A 20,338-nucleotide genomic window follows, 5' to 3' on the forward strand; every position below is an offset into this window, starting at 1 on the left:
TCATCACATAGTACACTTAAGATTTTCAAATTCCATTTTATGTAAATTTTGCAAAGCGCATTGGAAGAGGTATTTAACTCTAGTCAATGATGTGCATGCTCAGATAGTAAGGGAGATGTACACTGATGCCCACACTTGTAAAGGCATCAAAATTAGATGAACCGATGGAAAGAGAGAGGGATGTGATAAAGCCAATATAATAAAATATTGATGGCAAAGTCTAGGTGGTAGGTATATAGATATTTCCTGTAAAATTGTTTCAACTTTTTTCTCATGAAAATGTTCATAATAAAATACTGGGGGAAAGTGACTGGAGGTGAAGAAAATATGAAATAAAATGCTGGTGATGGTACAAGATGCGGCAAATTTTGTGATACCTAAGTGACTGCAGGTGGGAAAACAAAGACAGTAGAGGTGCTTCTCCGCCCTCCACATCCCCGCCTGGTTAGATGACTGAATGCTCCAGCCAACCAGTGGGCATCGGGGGCTTAGCAGGTGGCAGGGCTGATGACAGGCACTGCAGGAAGGAACAGGCATGAATCCAACATGGGCCCTTCCCTCACGAAGCTCACAATGGAGTGGGGCAGAGAAGTAGCGAGAAAAATAGTTACCTTATTGTGAGCATTTACTCTAGTCTTTATAACAGTCTTTCAATCTGGGTAACAGATGGAGAAACGGAGGCCCCGGGCAGCTTGTAAGTAATGCCGGCAGTTAGGGACAGAGCTGGACTTGAACCCATGGCTTAATGGACTGACTAACAATGATCATAAAAGCAGCATTAGCTATTGGCCAAGCAGCGGTAGAAGGGAGTTGGTACAAAAGTGCAGAGGACAGAGAAGTCATTTCGGACTTCATCAAGGCAGTCTTATATGAGCAGAGCCTTGCAGAATCAGCACGATTTTAATAAAAAGAGAAAGGGATGCGGAGAGAGACTGGCAGGTGTTGGGCGCGAGGCCACTGAAGGAGAACTACCTGGTACCGACCCCAGCTGTGTGACCTTTGGAACCCATCCAAAGTTTGGTTTCCTCATCTGTAAATGCTGGTAATAACCATAAGCCTTCAAACAGTTTATGGAAATTCAATGAAGTGATGCATGAAAAGCATTTGGATCAATGCTCTTTAAGGGCTCTGTGTACATAAGCTATTATTATTTCAGCCAGAGGGAAGAAGGGGCATGTCATGTTGTGATTTTTTTCCCCGATACATAAATTTTAGCCCAAATGTATGGGACATTTTGGGGCACCACGGAACACATGGAGCTGCTTGCTCCTGAGTTCTGTGGGAGATGCAGGACCGGGAGACTTGAGGGGGTTTTGGAGGGTGTAGCCTTTGTCTTTGTGTTTAGACCCTCTTTGGTGGCCAGCGCAATGCTGGTTTTAAGTAAATAGAAGTGTAAACATATTTAACTGCATTGTATGTCGAATTCCAGATTCCATCTATCCAGTCTGGAGTCAAACTCCAGAAGGCAAGAGTAATTTCCAGAATCACTTTATCCCCATTCACGGCTCTCCTCCTGGTCCTCTTCCTGGAAGGCCCTGCTCCAACCCCTGTGAAATGTCCAGTGCTTTTCTATGTCTTCATCCCCTGGGGTATCAACTGACTTGTCCTACTCACGAATTTGTCCTTTCTCGAAGGCAGTCACTGGTGAGGTTTAGGGCAGGACACCCCAAAAATGTGCCTCAATGGCATATGGATTATTTTGCATTAAAATAACTTAAGAAATGACTGAAGCAAGAAGGACACTGTGACCCTTCTCTCTGCCTCCCTGAAAGCAGGTAATAAATCTCCTGTGTGAAATGTGCCCTCCCTGCGTCTGGAGGTAGCACACCCTTATCACCAGAGATAGGAAATTCAGGCAGAGAATTCTTTCTTAATTTACTACCTCAAGCCCAAACTCTGTTTAGATTCTTCACTAATTAAGCAGTCAAAGCCCAAGTTTCTTTGTCCTGTCCATTCTTCACAAATTTATTGTTTCTTTGTCTAGAGTATAAAATCTTTGCTGGCTTTGGCCAATTCTTAGGTCCCATTTCTATGAGATCTCTGTGTTCTTGAGTTAAATTTGTTTCTTTTTCTCTTGTTTGTCATCTTGTGTCAATTTTATTATTAGTCCAGTCACAAGAAGTCAAGGGGGTAGATGGGAAAATTTCCCCTTCCTCAACATTACATTGTATGTCCTAACATTGCCGTCCTTTTCACCCCGACCTCTCCATCTCTCAAAACTGAGATGAGACTGGGTAGACAGGCTTGAAAGAGTTGAGGTCGGTGTCTCAGGGATGGTGACTGGAGTCAGGATCATGCAAAGGAATGATGGATGGAGAAGACCAAGAACAGAGCTGGTGGCTGGAGCCAGATGTTAAGTCAGGGCATCAAATCAGGGAGAAATGGAAACAGCTGCAACTGTAATAAGTGGGGGCAAAAGAATGTGAGGGCAGAGCTTGGAGGCCTTTAAGTCTCTTCGCTCTTTTCAAACATTCACTCAGTTACGGTCATGGTGGGTCTACACTGGGGAAAGGACTGATCAGTGGACAGCCAACATCTCTGTCCTCGTGGATGACATCCTAGTGGAGCAAAAGAGAAAGAATACACAGGGAAAGAGCATTCAAGGCAACCCTCACAGAGTGATGAGAGTTAGGAAAGAAAGGGGCAGGTACTTAAGAGTGACTTCAGGGAGAACGGGCATTCGATGTGGTCAGAGGAGCTGAAACTTGAAAAATGGGAGGGAACCAGGCACATGAAAATGGAGAAGAGCTGCTGGCAGAGGGAACTGCAGGAGCAAAGATCCTGAAAAGGGGACAGAACTGGCATTTTCAAGGAAGATAAAGAAGGTATGGTCAATGTGTTTGCCGTGGTTGGCTGCCCTGCTCTGCACCTATTTCCTAATTTTGAGGGGAGTCTCCCATTAGCAAGAGGCAGAGCCAATTTTTCACTAAGAAAGAAAATATGTGGGTATTTGCTCTCCCATCATCTTAGCAGCCAGAGCTGAGTGTATAGCTCAGGGCTGTCCAGCCAGGTGGGTGCTCCCGATGGAACTTTGAGCCTTGAGCTTGTCATTCAAAGATGGAAGACCAGGAAGATTAGGACCTACCTCACCTGTAGTTGGTGATGGAATTGGTAGTTTCACTACCACTTTGAAAACTTCTGCTTTTAACAAACAGAGGCAGGAATGCCAGACACCTCTGGCTGAGCCAGGAGGGGACAAAAAGGCTTTTTGTCAGATCTTGCAGGGATGGGCTGTATCCTTTCGTACAAAAGATCTGCTCTCATTAAGCCATCCCTTGGCTTTACTGGACCAAACTAGTGACCTTCACCACTAAAACCACCTGGTCAAGAGCCTCCGTTGTAACTGCCTTTTCCCTCTATGAGCCCAGGACATGCTGTGGTTTCATGCTGGTGAGCTGAGTTTCTTTGGTTGCATATTGTAGTAAGTCAAGCATGGAGAACACCCTAAGTATTTTTGCTGTAATAAAGAGTATATTGTTACAATCACAATTCAGCTTTCTTTTTGTCTATTCCTTTTTAAATTCAGTTTCTTATAACTGACTCAGGAGTGCTAATATTTGGTGCTAATGTTGAAGTTTAGTTCCCACGTTTATGGACTGATGGTCCTTCTGTTAAAAGATTTATGATAATCTCTCTGGCAATTCACTCATTTGATTCCTATGGCTTCACTCGTTGGGCCTTTAAGATGTAAATATGGAAATATGTGTAAATGAATAAATTTAAATAGAAAATAATGTGCTCCCTCCATAAAGCTATACAGTTGATAAAGAAGTGTATGCAAAGATGCTCCACATCATATATCACTAAGGAGTGGCAAATGAAGACACAATGAGGCATCACTACATACCTGCTAGAACGGCCGGATTCAGAGCAGTGGTGACACTAAATACTGGTGAGGGTGCAGGGCAGCAGGAACTCTCAGTCACTGCTGGTGGGAATGCAGCACAGCCACTTTGGAAGACAGTTTGGAAATTTCTCACAAGAGCTAAACTTATTCTTCCATACAATCAGTTCTAGCAAGGCAGTTGTGCTCCTTGGTATTTACCCACAGGAATTACAAACTATGTCCATGCAAAACCCTCCACACGGATGTTTATTCATGTTTGCTGAAACTTGGAAGCAACCAAGATGTCCTTCAGTTGGTGAGTGGATAAATAAACTGTGGTACATCCAGACAATGGAGTGCTACTCAGCACTGAAGAAAAGAGCTATCAGGCCATGAAAAACTTACGTGCATATTACTAAGAGAAAGAAACCAACCTGTCAAGGCAGCATACTGTATGATCCCAACTACATGGCATGACATTCTGGAAAAGGCAAAACCACAGTGACAGTAAAAAGATGAGTGCTTATGGGGGAGGCTAGGGAGGGATAAATGGACAGAGAATGCAGAATTTTTAGGGCAGAGAAACTATTCTGTATGATTTTATAACGGTGTATATATGTCATTAAACATTTGCCCAAACCGCAGAATGTACACCACCAAGAATGAGCCCTCGTGTAAACGACAGACTCCGGGTGGAGAGGATGTGTCAGTGGAGATTATAACACAGATACCACTCTGATGTGAGATGTCGGTAGGGGAGGTCAAAAAAAACAAAACAAAACTATAAAAGTTCTGTAACATTAAGCTTTCTAGAGTAAAAACTCTAGGTAACACTAACAATGCTGTAAATTAAAATGTACATCTAAATAAATGCATGGAAATCAAAATAGTAGTAAAACATTTTTTAAATACTGCTGTGATTCTATTTTAGGTTTTGGGGTTGTAGGGCATCCCCCAGAATGCCTGACATCTGGTTGTCATGAGAACCGATCAGGAGTCCCAGAAGGAGCATCGGGGACACTGAGGTTTAGAGGGGTCCTTGGGCACACCATCCTCAGGGATGTCGCTTTGTTCTACCCTGGTAAACACGCAGAGGTACTGTTTAATTTTAACAGTTGGGGTACAAGTGAACGTCTCTCCCTAGACAGACTTTTCACTGTTGCTTTTGAATTTGGAAGGCCACCCTTCCTGCTGTAGTGAAACAGCAGCTCAGCAAGAGGTAGACAGTATCGTTTCGAATTGCAAGCACATTTAGAGTATTTAATGAAAGCAGCCCTCCACACTCGACCTTAACCTAGCAATTCTTATCAACGCCAGAAACCTGGCTCATTAATTAAAGCTGCCCTTGGATGGAGCTGCATCCAATATGATGATTGGCTAGAGAAAAACAACAAAACAAAGTGAGGAAGAAGAATGCTAGTCAGGGCTTCTAGGGAAAATAACATAGGTGCATCTGGTTCATTGAAGATTCTGGGGCCCCAGTCTGGCACCCAAGGATTCAGATCCTCAATTTCATGTAAGACCTTTAATGATAAGACCCTGATGTCTAACAGCCTCCTGTAAACACAGGGCAGATTTCATATCTGTCAGTCAGGGTGGATGTGAAGGCCTCCCAGTAAAGCAAAATCATAAGAATATTTCAAATTCATAGAGCATTTTGTTGTTCAGAAATGGTGGAGAATCTGGGCTTGAGGGTCACGATCATACAGCTCACAGGTTGGGGAAGTCACAATTTGAACACAGGTCTGTGTGACTTGAAAATGTTATTAAGCACTTAGCATGATGCTGACATTTATTAAATACAAAAAAAAAGTCTCTCTGGGTAGGTAGGTGTAGGAGAAGACTGTCACTGAAACTCTGAAAAGTGTCTAGCCAGCATGTGATGACAAATGGAAATGAATCTGCAGAACTCTCTGTTCCCTCTGACTAATTTAAAATGTGGAAAATATAAATCATATTCTACTAATCAGCACTTAGAGTTTCTTTCTTTTTTTTTTTGCATGAATGAGATGAGTTTATAAGAGCTTTCATAGGCCTACGTCTTGTTTCTCCAATGAAACACTTCCCTCTGTAAAGTTCTAAGTTGATCAGAGTGAATTCTCCTAACTGAAGTTTGTAAAACTTGATACTCGAAGCTGGGTGAGGTTTAATACTTAGGTGAAGGGCAATGAGCACCCAACCCCATTTGGGAACACTGTTCGGAGAGATTTAGCTGAAGCACATCTTGAAACTGATTTTTTTCCTTTCAAATATCATCAGCAGGTTATTTCCGCCTTACGGGATGCTATAATTGCATTTCTCTGTGGAAATGTCAAATCAGGCTATGAATACAGTATAATTACTGTGCAGGAAGGAAGCTGAACAGGTGACTATGGGTTTTTAACGAGGGAGCACTTGGAAGAACTAGATGGTGGATTTCCCTGGAGAGGCAGGTGGGCCAGGCAGGGAGCTGGCCGGGGACCTGGGACTTGCCGGGCAGGAAGTGTGGCAGCTAAGGACCAAGGAGGAGGTCAAAGAGAGCAGACGTGGCAGCCCTGGTGTGTGCGTTGGTGGGATACTGAGACACCCTGGTAGAGTGGGCAGTGTTTCAGGCTGAGTGAAAATCAAGACGTTGGATGTAAGAAGTGAAAGAGACAGGGCTCACCCGTCGGGGCTGAAGTTTGCATATACAGGTCCAGATCAGTTGTTGCCACTGAAAACTGAGACAAACACAGCTCCAAATGGGCTTTTCTCAAGTGGTGGCTTTTAGCTGTGAAATAAAAAGTCCCTCACACGCAAACCATGGTGACTGACTCATACCATTGAGTTTATCTATATGACTTTTAACTTGTTTCAGTCAACAAACTCTGTGGAATATAGAAAACAGGCTTGTCTTTCTTTCTAAAAAAAAAAAAACCCAGCATTATTGAAACAGAATTTATATACCACACAATTCACTCATTCGAAGAGTACATACAATTCAGTGATTTTTAACATATTCACAAAATTGTGCCAACATCACCACTGTCTAATTCCAGAACATACTCATCACTCCAAATAGGAACCCCAGACCACTGACAACTTACTCCTATTTCCCCCCAACATCCCCCCACCGCCCTCGGCATCTGTGAATTTACTTTTTGTTTCTATAAATTTGCCTATTCTGGACACTTATATGAAGGGAATCATACAACACATGGCCTTTTGTGTCTGGCTTTTGGGTTTTCCTAATGGTTAGTGATGTTGTATGTCTTCTTGGGAAAATGTCTATTCAAATCTGTTGCCCATTTTTTTTTAACATTTTTATTGATTCATAATCATTTTACAGTGTTGTGTCAAATTCCAGTGTTCAGTACAATTTTTCAGTCATACATGGACATACACACACTCATTGTCACATTTTTTTCTCTGTGATTTATCATAACATTTTGTGTATATTTCCCTGTGCTATACAGTGTAATCTTGTTTATCTGTTCTACAATTTTGAAATCCCAGTCTATCCCTTCCCACCCTCTACCCCGCCCTCCACCCCAGTAACCACAAGTCTGTATTCTCTGTCCATGAGTCCATTTCTGTCCTGTATTTATGCTTTGTTTTTGTTTGTTTGTTTGTTTTTGTTTTTTAGATTCCACATATGAGCGATCTCATATGGTATTTTTCTTTCTCTTTCTGGCTTACTTCACTTAGAATGACATTCTCTAGGAGCATCCATGTTGCTGCAAATGGCATTATGTTGTCGGTTTTTATGGCTGAGTAGTATTCCATTGTATAAATATACCACACCTTCTTTATCCAGTCACCTGTTGATGGACATTTAGGTTGTTTCCATGTTTTGGCTATTGTAAATAGTGCTGCTATGAACATTGGGGTGCAGGTGTCATCCTGAAGTAGATTTCCTTCTGGGTACAAGCCCAGGAGTGGGATTCCTGGGTCATATGGTAAGTCTATTCCTAGTGTTTTGAGGAATCTCCACACTGTTTTCCATAGTGGCTGCACCAAACTGCATTCCCACCATCAGTGTAGGAGGGTTCCCCTTTCTCCACAGCCTCTCCAGCATTTGTCATTTTTGGATTTTTGAATGACGGCCATTCTGACTGGTGTGAGGTGATACCTCATTGTAGTTTTGATTTGCATTTCTCTGATAATTAGTGATATTGAACATTTTTTCATGTGCTTTTTGATCATTTGTATGTCTTCCTTGGCGAATTGCTTGTTTAGGTCTACTGCCCATTTTTGGATTGGGTTGTTTATTTTTTTCTTATTGAGTCGTATGAGCTGCTTATATATTTTGGAGATCAAGCCTTTGTCGGTTTCACTTGCGAAAATTTTCTCCCATTCCGTAGGTTTTCTTGTTTTATCTCTGGTTTCCTTTGCTCTGCAGAAGCTTGTAAGTTTCATTAGGTCCCATTTGTTTATTCTTGCTTTTATTTCTTCTAGGAGAAAATTTTTGAAATGTATGTCAGATAATGTTTTGCCTATGTTTTCCTCTAGGAGGTTTATTGTATCTTGTCTTATGTTTAAGTCTTTAATCCATTTTGAGTTGATTTTTGTATATGGTGTAAGGGTGTGTTCTAGCTTCATTGTTTTACATGCTGCTGTCCAGTTTTCCCAACACCATTTACTGAAGAGACTGTCTTTATTCCATTGTATATTCTTGCCTCCTTTGTCGAAGATGAGTTGACCAAAAGTTTGTGGGTTCATTTCCGGGCTCTCTATTCTGTTCCATTGGTCTATATGTCTGTTTTGGTACCAATACCATGCTGTCTTGATGACTGTAGCTCTATAGTATTGTCTGAAGTCTGGGAGAGTTATTCCTCCAGCCTCATTCTTTCTCTTCAGTAATGCTTTAGCAATTCTAGGTCTTTGATGGTTCCATATAAATTTTATTATGATTTGTTCTAGTTCTGTGAAATATGTCCTGGGTAATTGGATAGGGATTGCATTAAATCTGTAGATTGCCTTGGGCAGTGTGACCATTTTAACAATATTGATTCTTCCAATCCAAGAGCATGGAATATCTTTCCATTTTTTAAAGTCTTCTTTAATTTCCTTCATCAATGGTTTATAGTTTTCTGTGTATAATTCTTTCACCTCCTTGGTTAGATTTATTCCCAGATATTTTATTACTTTGGGTGCTATTTTAAAGGGGATTGTTTCTTTACTTTCTTTTTCTGTTGATTTATCGTTAGTGTAAAGAAAGGCAACTGATTTTTGAACATTAATTTTGTAACCTGCTACCTTGCTGAATTCTTCGATCAGCTCTAGTAGCTTTTTTGTGGACCTTTTAGGGTTTTCTATATATAGTAACATGTCGTCAGCATATAATGACACTTTTACTTCTTCTTTTCCAATTTGGATCCCTTTTATTTCTTTCTCTTGCCTGATTGCTGTGGCTAGGACTTCCAGGACTATATTGAATAGGAGTGGTGATAGTGGGCATCCTTGTCTTGTCCCAGATTTTAGTGGGAAGCTTTTGAGTTTTTCACCGTTGAGAACTATGCTGGCTATAGGTTTGTCATATATAGCTTTTATTATGTTGAGATATGTTCCCTCTATACCCACTTTGGCGAGAGTTTTTATCATAAATGGGTGTTGAATTTTATCAAATGCTTTTTCTGCATCGATTGAGATGATCATGTGGTTTTTGTCCTTTCTCTTGTTGATGTGATGTATTACATTGATTGATTTGCGTATGTTGAACCAGCCTTGTGTCCCTGGGATGAACCCCACTTGGTCATGATGTATAATCTTTTTTATGTGTTGTTGGATTCTATTTGCTAAAATTTTGGTGAGGATTTTGGCGTCTATGTTCATCAGTGATATTGGCCTATAATTCTCTTTTTTTGTAGTGTCTTTGCCTGGTTTTGGTATCAGGGTGATGGTGGCTTCATAGAAAGAGTTTGGGAGTATTCCCTCCTTTTCAATCGTCTGGAAGAGTTTGAGAAGGGCTGGTATGAGTTCTTCTTTGTATGTTTGGTAGAATTCCCCGGTGAAGCCGTCCGGTCCTGGACTTTTATTTGTAGGGAGGTTTTTAATTGCTATTTCTATTTCCTTTCTAGTGATCGGGTTGTTCAAGTGTTCAGTTTCTTCTTGATTCAGTTTTGGTGGACAGTATGTTTCCAGAAACTTGTCCATCTCCTCTAGGTTATCCAGTTTGGTTCCATATAGTTTTTCATAATATTCTCGTATGATATTCTGTATTTCTATTTTGTTTGTTGTAATTTCTCCATTTTCCTTTCTTATTTTGCTAATTTGTGCTCTCTGTTTTTTCTTCTTTGTGAGTTTGGCCAGAGGTTTGTCGATTTTATTTACTTTTTCAAAAAACCAGCTTTTGGTTTGGTTGATTTTTTCTATGGTCTTGTTAATCTCTATTGTATTTAATTCCTCTCTGATCTTTATTATTTCCTTCCTTCTGCTGCTTTTTGGGGCTTTTTGTTCTTCTTTTTCTAATTGATTTAGGTGGTGGGTTAACTTGTTTATTTGAGATTGTTCTTCTTTTTTGAGAAAGGCCTGTATCGCTATAAACTTCCCTCTTAGCACTGCCTTTGCTGTGTCCTATAGGTTTTGAGTGGTTGTGCTTTCATTATCATTTGTCTCAAGGTATTTTTTAATTTCAGCTTTGATTTCCTCATTGATCCATTGTTTTTTCAATAACAATTGTTTAATCTCCATGCTTTTCTTTTTTTCTCCTTTGTTTCTCTGTTGTTGATTTCCAGTTTCATGGCATTGTGGTCAGTAAAGATGCTTGAGATAATTTCTATCTTCTTAAATTTGTTGAGGTTTCTTTTGTGTCCAAGTACATGATCGATCCTGGAAAATGTTCCATGTGCACTTGAAAAGAATGTATATTCTATTTTTTGGGGGTGTAAAGCTCTGAAAATATCCACCAAATCTAGTTTTTCTATTGTAGTATTTAATTTCTCTGTTGCCTTGTTTATTTTCTGTCTGGAAGATCTGTCTAGTGGTGTTAATGCAGTGTTAAAATCTCCAACTATGATTGTATTCCCATCAATATCCCCCTTTATCTCTGTTAGTAATTCTTGTATGTACTTAGGTGCTCCTATATTGGGTGCATATATATTAACGAGTGTAATATCTTCATCTTGTATCACTCCTTTAATCATTATAAAATGTCCTTCTTTATCTTTCTTTATGGCCTTTGTTTTAAAGTCTATTTTGTCTGAAATCAGTACTGCAACACCTGCTTTTTTGGCTTTTCCATTTGCATGGAATATCCTTTTCCATCCTTTCACTCTCAATCTATATGTGTCCTTCTCCCTAAAGTGGGTCTCTTGTATGCAGCATATTGAAGGTTCTTGCTTTATTATCCAGTCTGCCACTCTATGTCTTTTGACTGGAGCATTTAGTCCATTAACATTTACAGTAATTAATGATAGATGTGTGTTTATTGCCATTTTGAACTTATCTTTGCAGTTGAATTGGTGTATCCTCTTTGTTCCTTTCTTCTTCTTTTTGTGGTTTGGTAATTTTCCTTTGTATTATCATGGATTTTATTTAATTTTTGTGACTCCCTTGTAAATTTTTGACTTGTGGTTACCCTTTTTTGTAAATCTATTAACCTATACCGATGTTTAATAAACTGATAATAACATGATCTCAAACCCATCCTACTGTTAAAAAAATTTAAAACAGAAAGAAAAAAAAATTCTATATTTCCCTGCCTCCCTCTCCCACTCTCAGTGATTTGTATGTCTTCTTTTATAATTTCGTGTTTTCTTTATTTGTAATTCATGAGTTATCACCTTTCCAGTTGTACGTTTCTCATTTCTGTAGCATCCTGCTGCTTTTCTATTTAGAATAGCCCTTTCAATATTTCTTTTAGCATGGGTTTAGTGTTGCTAAACTCCTGCAGCTTTTTTTTGTCTGTGAAAGTCTTTATTTCTCCTTCTATCCTAAAGGATAGCCTTGCTGGATAAAGTATCCTAGGCTGCATCTTTTTTTCATTCAGGGCTTTGAATATGTCTTGCCACTCCCTTCTGGCCTGTAGTGTTTGTGTAGAGAAATCAGCTGAGAGCCTTATGGGGGTTCCCTTGTAGTTCACTCTTTGCTTTTCTCTTGCTGCCTTTAGAATCATTTCTTTATCCTTGACTCTGGCCATCTTGATTATGATATGTCTTGGTGTGGGTCTATTTGGGTTCTTCCTGTTTGGGACCCTCTGAGCTTCCTGTACTTGGATATCTGATTCCTTCTTTAAGTTTGGGAAGTTTTCAGTCATGATTTCTTCAAAAACCTTTTCAATCCCCTTTGATCCTTCTTCCCCTTCTGGGACCCCTATTATGCGAAGATTGGGACGCTTTATATTATCCCATAGGTCCCTTATGCTATTATCATTATTTTTTATTTGCTTATCTTGTAGTTCTTCTGAATGGGTGCTTTCTGTTGCCCTGTCTTCTAGATCACTAATTCGTTCCTCTGCATTAACTAGTCGGCTTTGCACAGCTGTTAGATCATTCCTCATCTCTGTCATTGAGTTTTCCCATTTTGCTTGGCTCTTCTTTATAGCTTCAATTTCATTTTTGACATATTTTATTTCTCTAAGCATTAGCTCTTTTAATTCCTTCAGCAATTTGATCACTCCTTTTTTGAAATCTTGATCTAGTAGGCTATCGATGTCTATTTCATTGAGCTTTCTTTCAGGAGATTCCTCTTGTTCTTTTAATTGGGAAAGGTTTCTCTGCTTCTTCATCTTGCTCATACCTCTCTGGCACTGTGGTTTATGAAGTATCAGTTGTCTATTTTGTATCTTAAGGATTTTATCTATCTAATGCCTATTTAGGAATAGAACTTAGGAAAAAAAAGAAAAAAGAAAAAAAAAGAGAAAAGAATAAGAGAGAGAGAAAGATTTTTAAAAGAAGGGAGAAAGAGGGTTTGAAAACAATGTATAATGAGTAATAGAAGAACGGGTTGAAGCAGAGTATTAATCGGGTGGAGAAGTCCTTTTAAAACCTTAAAAAAAAAAGGGGGGTGGGGAGATGAATATATGTGTTTGAAGCCTGTGTCTAATCAATAACAGGACATCAAAACCCAAGAGAAATAGAAATGAATTAAGAAGTAAAAATTAAAAGAGTAATTGAAAATAGAACAGGTAAAAACAGATTAAAACAAAACAAAACAGAAACAAAAACAGAAAACAAAAAAACAAAACAAAGCAAAACAAAAACCAAAAAAAAAAAAAAAAAAACGGGGGGGTTGTCGGTGTTCTCCTGGAGTCTGTGTGCTTTTAATGTGATGTCCTTCTGTCTTCGTCCTGTTCTGGAAGCTCAGCTTGTTTTCATAGGCCCTCCGTTGGTGCCCTCTTCTGTGCTGCTCCCAGCAGCTGTCGGCAAGCAGATCGCGCCTCCTCCTAACAGGGGGTCAGATGCAGCTCTCCTCTGCTGCGGGCGGGCGGGTCACTGCCCCTCTGGATGCCGCAGACAGATGTTGCAGACTGGCCAGGCAGGAGGACGGGTCGTGCCCCTTCCCAGCACCTCGGTCAGGGGTTGTGTTCCTGCCCGACAGGCGGGGGGCCGCTCTCCCCCTGCCTGTGCCGCTGGTAGCTCCGCTGCTCTGTGCGGCTGCGTGCTCTGCGCCGGCGCTCCGCCCTGGCCGGCGCTCCGCCCTGGTCGCGCTCCGCCCCGGTCGGCGCTCCGCCCTGGTCGCACTCCGTGGGTGGGCTCGGGGAAGACCCAGGGGTGGGCTCGGGGAAGACCCAGGGGCAGCCTCGTCCCTGCTCCGAGCCAAGACCCAGCTGCTTGTTTGTCTTTGTGGAGCAAGTTCTCTGGGGTACCAGAATGGAAGGGTCCTATCTGCCCAGGGCTGTAGGCCCGTCTCAGTCTGGCCCTTGAGGCTGCTAAGCCCTTCGGTGCGGACGCAGGTTTCGTCTCTGCCCCCGCCTGGGTGTTAAGCGCCGGAGAATATGGCGGCTCTGCCTCGGCCCTGCCCCTCTTCCCCTGAAAAGTTTCCGCGTGTTTTCAGAGATGGGGGTATGCACCCTTCCCCCGAGAGCACATCAACCTTGCTGTTTTATGGAGGGCCCAGGTTGTTCTGTCCTGTACACCCACAGCCCCGGCGCCCAGCCCCTTGCAGTCCCCCGGAGTTTCCTCCGTGCAGCCGCCCCCGTCCTCCGCCCAGATTATGCAGCCTGGCCCTGCCCGCTGCTGCCGGCCCGCGTCTCAGGCTGGGTGTCGGGGGGACGCTCTGTGCCCGTTTAACTTAGTTCTGTCAGACAAGGGCTGCTCTGTACAGATCCGAGCCTCGGAGGCTCCCACTCCGTCCCGCTGGCCTCTCAGTTGGAGAGGGGAGACCCAGCGAGCAAGCGCCAGTCCTCCTTTGCCGCTCCCTCCCCGCGGGACCCGTCCCGCGCTGCTTTGCCTTTTGTTCTTTCTTTTTTCCTTTTCTCCTACCAGATTTTTGGTGTCTTTATCTTTTGAAGAGGGCGATGATCTGTTGGAGTTCCGCAGGTGCTCTGGTTGGCTGAGTGGGTCTGTAGATGTGGGTCTTGGTGTATTTGTGGGAGAGGGTGGCTTACAAGCGTCCTTCTACTCCGCCATCTTGCCCGGAAGTCTCTCTGTTGCCCATTTTTTAATTGAGTAATTTGTCTTTTGTCATTGTGTTATGATTTCCTTCTGTATTCTAGATACAGTATCTAATATGTGATTTGAAAATATTTCCTCCCACTTCGTGGATTGTCTTTTCATTATTTTCATGGTGTCCCCTGAAGCACAAGTGTTTTAATTTTTATAAAATCTAATTTATCCATTTTTTCTTTTTCGTTTGTGCTTTGGGGGTTCATATCTGAGAAAATACTGCCTAACCCAAGGTCGTAAAGATTTACACCTATGATTTCTTTTTTGAGTTTTACAGTTTTAATTCTTACAGGTAGACTCTGATACATTTTGAGTTGATTTTTCAATGTAATATGAGGTAGGGGTCCACTTTCATTTTCTTTTTGCATGTGGATATCCAGTTCTCTTGTTGAAGACTATTCTTTCTCCATTGAATGGTCTTGACACCCTTGTTGAAAATCAGTTGACTATAGATGTCTGGGTTTGTTTCTGAACTCTCAGTTCTATCCTGTTCATCTGTAAGTCAGCCTCACGCCAGTACTACACTGTCTTGCCCATCGTAGCTTTGTAGTAACTTTTGAAATCAAGAAATGTGAGTACTCCACCTTTGTTCTTCTTTTGCAAGATTGTTTTGGCTGTTCTTGTGTTTCCATATGACTTTTAGAAACAGCTTATCAATGTCTTCAAAGAAGCCAACTGAGATTTTAACAGGAATTTAGCTGAATTTGTAGATCAACTTGGGTTATACTGTTAGCTTAACAATATTCTCCTTAAATCTATGAGTATGGGATGTCCTTCTACTTACACAGGTCTTTCACTTTTTAAAAACTGTTCTGTAGTGTTCAGAGTACAAGTTTTGCATTTCTTTTGTTAATTTTATTCCTAAGTATTTTATTATTTTAGATGCTATTGAAAATAACATTGCTTTCTTAATATCATTTTAGTTTGTTCGCTGTTACCATATAGAAACTCAGTTGATTTTTGTATCTGGTTCTTATATCCTGTAACCTTGCTACACTCATTCATTAGTTCTAATACTTTTTATGGATTTCTTAAGATCATGCCATCTGAAAATAGAGCAAGTTTTACATTTTTCTTTTCAATCTGGATGTCTTTTATTTAATTTCCTTGCCCAATTTCCCTGGCTAGAAATTCTAGTGTAATGTTGAATAGAAATGGCAAGAGCAGAGATCCTTGTCTTGTTCTTGATCTTAGGGAGAAAATTCTTGATCTTTTTACTGGAACAGCATTTTCTAATGTAACATCATTAAGAATGATGTTAGCTGTGAGTTTTTTATAGATGCCCTTTATCGAGTTGAGAAAATTTCCTTCTATTCCCAGTTTGCAGAGAGTTTCATGAAGGAATGTTGGATTTTGTCAAAAGCCTTTCTGCATCTGTTGAGATCATGTGACTTTTGTTCTTTAGTCTATTAATATGGTGTATTGCATTGATTAAATGTGAGACATGTAGAGGAATCGATGGTGTAACGTTAATAGCATTTTTCTAGAAAGATCTTGCATAATTAGCTAGTAGCAATATCATCTCCTACAAAATTGTTGTTTGGAAAATACTGTTACATCCATTCAAAGTTTAAGAAAACATTGCTTTAGAAAGAAAATACATACTACACAGAGCAGGTTCTTTTCTTTGAGGACTCTTTTCTAGCTGGGTCACCTGATGTAACCAAACCTTGAATTTAATTAGTCAAGCAATTCTCTAGCTCCCCTATCAGACCCTCCCAGTTATCTTCAGACAAAGGTAAAAGTAGTGTTGACATGGATCTGGGCACGTAGCTCTACAATTCATTCCCCCTGTAGAATGTAGACATTAACGCCAATGCTAGTTCAAGCTGCCTTAGTGCACGTGTATCCATTTATTTCTTTTGTTTGGTCGTTTAATCACCCATTGTTCATTCAACACGCTTGTTAAATTCCCTCTATTTCAAGATTCGGTAACTCTTCCCATGTTCAATTGCAAATTCCACTTCCGGCTTCTAAAGCACTTAGCATATGGTATTGTAACTGTTTGTATAACTGCTCATCTACACAATAGACTGTGATATCTCCTAAAATAAGAACTGATTCTTTACATCCCTAGATTTTAATATAGTCTGATACAAGTAGGTCCTCAAAGGTGTTTGTGAGAGTGAATGAAGAAGTGAACAGGAGAATGAGAGAATGCAAAACAGTAGGTGTGGTCCACTGTGACATGCAAAGGCTTTCTTCCTGGTCTCCAAGAGATATGACTTCAGCCTGGGAAATGAGACCCAGTCATGACTACTGACAGTGATGTTTACCTATCCGTCAACATATCCCTCCTTTCCCAGCTAACAATTTTATTTTCAGGTAGTGAGTGGCAATCCCATGATTTCCTGGAAGACTAGCCCCTCCCTAAGACTGAGGTATGATTGATTTAATCCAAGTATGACAACCCCACTTTTCTTTGCTGGTGGTTGATCCAGAAGTAAACATGTGATCCAGTTTGAGCCAATGAGGCAAACGGAAGTCTTTCGGGAAGTTAAATCCTTCCACATAAAAGTAAAAGAGACATCTGAAGACGGAGCCGTTTGCCTCATGCCCTCTCCCTATTGCTTGGAGGGTCTGCTGTGAGCCAGGCTTTACTCTGGACCCTTGAGAACACAGTGTGAAAGACAGCCAGGGTGTCAGCCCCCATGGGGACTATGTTCTAGTAGCAAAGACAGAAAGTAAACAATGAACACATGTATAAATAGATCATACACTCAGAGGGAAAATAAATCAGAGATCTTTCACAGAGAGAGATGGGTTGGAAGGAAAGTCGTCTTTCTAAGTGAAGACCAAAAATATCTGGGGAAGCAATACTCCAGTGAGTGAAGATGTCATTCTAGAGACATAAAGATGGCCAGTGTAGGTGCAGTGTGGGGACTGGGGGTGAGAGTGGGAAGGCAGTGGGAAATGAGGTAACAGAAAGGACAAAAACAAACGATGCAGTGAGTTAAAGGCCGTTACAAAGAATTTGAAAGTTTTTCCCTCAAATGTAATGGGAGTCACTGGAGGGTTTTAGCCTGGGGACCTATTTCTATAAAAATGTTCATGCAAGCTAAGCTTTTGATTAATTACCATGAAATTTGAAGGCCTTGAATTGAAAGAGATTAATCTAAGTAAGAAAAACCTAATTTACTAGCAAGCCTTGTCCCGGGCTTGCTTATTTCTTTATTTACTTAATGGCATTTTCTATTCATCTTATTTGATAATTTGGGTGTTTAAAAATACTTGGTTTTATTTTTCATTGTGATAGCATGCTGTTAAAGCTGTTCACCGACTTTGAAAGGCTTTGTGAGAGGAATGGCTTTAACAGATGTTTCCCCCCAGAGCTGATAGGTTTTGACAACTTACTGGGTGTGGAAAATGAAGTAAAAAATAGTACAATGACCACACTATGCCTTCAGGTCTGCCCTCTGCTGTAGCATCTTCCAATTTTACTGCTATTAAGCTTGTATCACAGTTTTTGTCCCCGAACTAGATAGTGCATTCTTTTAGGCAAAGATCTATGCCTTTCTAGTAGCCCCTCAAAGCCTAGCATGGTGCCTCATGAGAGGGGAACGCCTGTAAATTGGGTTGATTAATTAACTAAGCATCAAGGTTGTAGCTATGCTGTAGTTCCATAGACCATGATAAAGGGTCCACGTCTGTCTCTCCCTTTCTTTTGTCTCTGCTTCTCTCTGCATGCCCCCTTTATCACCTGCCATTAGCTTTTCCAGATGGTGAAAACGTGGCTACCAAGAGCTCCTAGCCTGAGAGTCACTGAGCTTCTGTCTTTCTGGTTCCAAATTTAAAAGCACAGGAAGAGCTCTGAGAACCTGTGTTTGAGTAGGATGCTCACCCTTGGGCCAGTCACCACAGTTACCAGCATGCGGCCCACCTGTGCCATGTTCTCCCCACCCGCCTCCACCAAGGAGGAGTGGGGACTGTTGAAGATGGAATCCCAATTTGAACCAGCAGGTTGGAGTCAGGCGATGACTGTTTTGAGCAGAACAAACATTAGCTGTCCATCTTACTGCTCTTCTGAGATCCCCATCTGCATATGAGACTTCCCACTCTATCTCCTTTGAATGTTTCACAGACACTTCAAATTCAAGATCTTTTCCTCATGCTTTCCCCAAACATGATTCTCCACAGTACGGGACCCTGCTATATATCCAGTTGTTCAAGGCAGGTACCTACCTTCATCTTCTTTCTCATCCTTTATATATTTCTATTTGCTGAGCCACGTATGTTTTGTTCCATTTCCTGTTGCTGCCTCCTCATTTAAGCCAACATCATCTCTCTTCTGAAGCCGTGACTCTACTGGTCTCCTAGTGTCCACTTCTGCCTGACTCCAGTCCACCCAGTCTCTGTACCTGCACTGTCCAACATGGCAGCCACAGGCCACATGTGGATATCTACATTTACAATTAAGATTCAGTACATTTAAAAATTCAGTACTCAGCCATAAGAAAAGAATAAAATAATGCCATTTGCAGCAGCAGGGATGGACCTGGAGATTGTCATACTAAGTGAAGTAAGCCAGAAAGAGAAAGAAAAGTACCATGCGATGTCACCTGTATGTGGAATCTAAAAATATGACACAAATGAATCTATTTACAAGCCAGAAACAGACTCATCGACATAGAGAACAAACTTCTGGTTACCAGGGGGGAAAGAAGGGGCTGGAGTTCAGATTTTGCTGGCACTAAGTACTATATTCAAGACAAGTAAGCAACAAGATCCTCCTGTACAGCACAGGGAACTATATTCAATACCTTGTAATAGCCTATAATGAAAAAGAATATGAAAAGGAATACATATGTATCAGAAATTAACTCAACATTGTAAACTGATTACACTTCAATTAAAAAAAAAAGATAGCCAGAATGCTGAAAAAAAAAAAGTTCCTCAGTTGCACTAGCCATATTTCAAGTACTCAGTGTACTTGAGTAACCACGGTAGTACTCAAGCACCTACCATGTGGTAGGTAGGGGCCACCACGCTGAGGCCCCATGAAAGATCCAACTGGAGATGTCACAGAGAAGTCTCAACTGCAGGCGGGGCACTCAGTGATCACACACCAGAGTTTGCTTTGCCCAAGCTTACAAGACACCGGAGAGACTCTGTCCTGCGTTTTCCCAGTCTCACTGGATCCCTCCTTTCCTATAACATACCATGTTCCTCTTACCTCAGGGGCTTCATAAACAAACGCTTGGCCTGTTCTTCCTCATCCTCCCACCACCCTTTTCACGAGGTGACCAGCTGGCCCAGTTTGGCCACTTGACGTCCCACATCCCAGGAAACCCCTCAGACCCAGGCACACCACACAGGTGTCCTACCTACTCTTAATCTGGCCACCTATGACTTATCCTTCAGGTCTCAGCTTAAGCATGCTCCAGGGCCTTGCTACTCACAATGTGGTCCCTGGACTTCCACCCTAGTCCTACGCAAACAACTCTATGGTTTAACACAATACTGAGGTGGTTCAGATGACGGTTAAAGTTGAAAAACTTCAGCGAATCTGTCCTACCTTTCAGACCAGAAAAGGTACAACTGTCTTCCCCATTGGATTACGGACTTCCCAATGGCTGGGGTGTGTCTGTCTTGTTCTCAGTGTGTCCTGAGCCCTGACTAGTGGACCTGACAAAGTGGAGAGGTTTTGTAAGTATTTCAGTGGATGAGTAAATGAAAAACCCAGATTATATGAGATAAAAATGGGTAGCCTGTGGTAGTTGATGTTGGTGTCCACCCCAGAGCCTCACAGCCCGGCTGAGTTCCCCTGAGGTGGCCGTGGACACTTCCCAGGGTGGCCCCAGCTGCTGCTGCTGCTGGTCTGCGAACAAGAGTTTGAGAACCACTGTTCCAGTGAGGCGACTTGGCTGCTCGAGGGAAGATCCGGGGAGTGTGGGAGAACCGTCAGCTGCTGGGGCACTGGACAGACACCCCAGCTTCCTGAACGTCC

The sequence above is a fragment of the Vicugna pacos genome, chromosome 19 (genome assembly GCF_048564905.1).
Source record: "Vicugna pacos chromosome 19, VicPac4, whole genome shotgun sequence".
NCBI lineage: Eukaryota > Metazoa > Chordata > Mammalia > Artiodactyla > Camelidae > Vicugna > Vicugna pacos.